The sequence below is a fragment of the Schistocerca serialis genome, unplaced genomic scaffold (genome assembly GCF_023864345.2).
Source record: "Schistocerca serialis cubense isolate TAMUIC-IGC-003099 unplaced genomic scaffold, iqSchSeri2.2 HiC_scaffold_182, whole genome shotgun sequence".
Classification (NCBI taxonomy): Eukaryota; Metazoa; Arthropoda; class Insecta; order Orthoptera; family Acrididae; genus Schistocerca; species Schistocerca serialis.
Genome location: NW_026047743.1, coordinates 20,001 through 22,500, shown reverse-complemented (window position 1 = coordinate 22,500; position 2,500 = coordinate 20,001). Strand labels below are relative to the sequence as shown.

General features: G+C 62.0%; 1 pseudogene; it reads right to left on the bottom strand.

The window, feature by feature from the left end:
• Positions 1-2,500, bottom strand: part of LOC126443752 (large subunit ribosomal RNA) — a 7,622-nt pseudogene that overhangs the window by 3,900 nt on the left and 1,222 nt on the right.

Sequence of the window (2,500 nt, the reverse complement as noted above, 5' to 3'; positions counted from 1 at the left end):
TGGCGGCTGGAGCAGGGTGCCATCCAAGAGGCCGCGCACGCAACGTGCACGCGACCGTCGGAAGGCATCCTGCGTTCTCGCGTATTCCCAGCGGCGCCGCTTGCGCTTCTGCGTCGGCGGCGCGGCAGGCGGCCGCTTCGATGGTTGGCGCGGCCGCTGTGTCCTGGTGATCGATCTCTCCCCTCTGGACCCGACCGACGCAAGGGCATCCGGGAGCATGCCCAGGATGACATCGGGCGGCGTGCCCCGCCCCAGACCTATGACTCGATCCAGGGCAGAGAAACGCTGGGCGGAAGCAGGTAGCCCCGCCAGATGCTCCCAGATGGCGGCGTCAGTCGGCCCCTCCGGCGGCGGCCCGGTGGAGTCGGCCGCGAAGTCCTCGGCTGCGTCGACGGGCGGCGCAGCGGCCTCGCCCGCGTCAGGCAGCGGGCTCGCTGCTCCCCGGCGGGACGCCGGCTCTTCCCCCCGACCGATCTCAAGCGCCTCCATGAACTGGCGGACAAGCTGCTTGTGGGCAGCTTGCCGCCGTCGGCACTTGATTGCCTCAAGCGTTCGGTCGGGGAACATCCTGATGAGTTCTTGATTGACAAAGAAGAACCGGGCGTCCCTCTCGAGGAACAGTTCGGCCTCTGCCTTGGCGAGCGACAGGACTTCTTCCTCCGTCCACCTCGCGCGATGCCTCTCCGTCACGATCTCCGCGTTGGCGGCCGCAAGATGTTGGCGGCGGCGATGGACCCCGAGACCATTCTTGGTGGTGAAGCTGCGGTGGCACTCACTACAGGCGTATACTGCTGCAAAAGTTACAAGATTTTCGGCACGGCCGGTTGGCCGGCTAGGTGCTGGGGGAGTCATAGTTACTCCCGCCGTTTACCCGCGCTTGCTTGAATTTCTTCACGTTGACATTCAGAGCACTGGGCAGAAATCACATTGCGTCAACACCCGCTAGGGCCATCGCAATGCTTTGTTTTAATTAGACAGTCGGATTCCCCCAGTCCGTGCCAGTTCTGAGTTGATCGTTGAATGGCGGCCGAAGAGAATCCGCGCACCCGCGCGCCCCCGGAGGAGCACGCTAAGGCGGACGCGGCCTCGCAGCAAGGAAGATCCGTGGGAGGCCAAGGCACGGGACCGAGCTCGGATCCTGCACGCAGGTTGAAGCACCGGGGCGCGAACGCCGCGCAGGCGCGCGCATCCTGCACCGCCGGCCAGCACGAGGCCGACCAACGGCGAGAGCAGACCACGCCCGCGCTAAACGCCCGCACTTACCGGCACCCCTACGGCACTCACCTCGCCCAGGCCCGGCACGTTAGCGCTGACCCACTTCCCGACCAAGCCCGACACGCCCCGATCCTCAGAGCCAATCCTTATCCCGAAGTTACGGATCCAATTTGCCGACTTCCCTTACCTACATTATTCTATCGACTAGAGGCTCTTCACCTTGGAGACCTGCTGCGGATATGGGTACGAACCGGCGCGACACCTCCACGTGGCCCTCTCCCGGATTTTCAAGGTCCGAGGGGAAGATCGGGACACCGCCGCAACTGCGGTGCTCTTCGCGTTCCAAACCCTATCTCCCTGCTAGAGGATTCCAGGGAACTCGAACGCTCATGCAGAAAAGAAAACTCTTCCCCGATCTCCCGACGGCGTCTCCGGGTCCTTTTGGGTTACCCCGACGAGCATCTCTAAAAGAGGGGCCCGACTTGTATCGGTTCCGCTGCCGGGTTCCGGAATAGGAACCGGATTCCCTTTCGCCCAACGGGGGCCAGCACAAAGCGCATCATGCTATGACGGCCCCCATCAACATCGGATTTCTCCTAGGGCTTAGGATCGACTGACTCGTGTGCAACGGCTGTTCACACGAAACCCTTCTCCGCGTCAGCCCTCCAGGGCCTCGCTGGAGTATTTGCTACTACCACCAAGATCTGCACCGACGGCGGCTCCAGGCAGGCTCACGCCCAGACCCTTCTGCGCCCACCGCCGCGACCCTCCTACTCGTCAGGGCTTCGCGGCCGGCCGCAAGGACCGGCCATGACTGCCAGACTGACGGCCGAGTATAGGCACGACGCTTCAGCGCCATCCATTTTCAGGGCTAGTTGCTTCGGCAGGTGAGTTGTTACACACTCCTTAGCGGATTCCGACTTCCATGGCCACCGTCCTGCTGTCTTAAGCAACCAACGCCTTTCATGGTTTCCCATGAGCGTCGATTCGGGCGCCTTAACTCGGCGTTTGGTTCATCCCACAGCGCCAGTTCTGCTTACCAAAAGTGGCCCACTTGGCACTCCGATCCGAGTCGTTTGCTCGCGGCTTCAGCATATCAAGCAAGCCGGAGATCTCACCCATTTAAAGTTTGAGAATAGGTTGAGGTCGTTTCGGCCCCAAGGCCTCTAATCATTCGCTTTACCGGATGAGACTCGTACGAGCACCAGCTATCCTGAGGGAAACTTCGGAGGGAACCAGCTACTAGATGGTTCGATTAGTCTTTCGCCCCTATACCCAGCTCCGA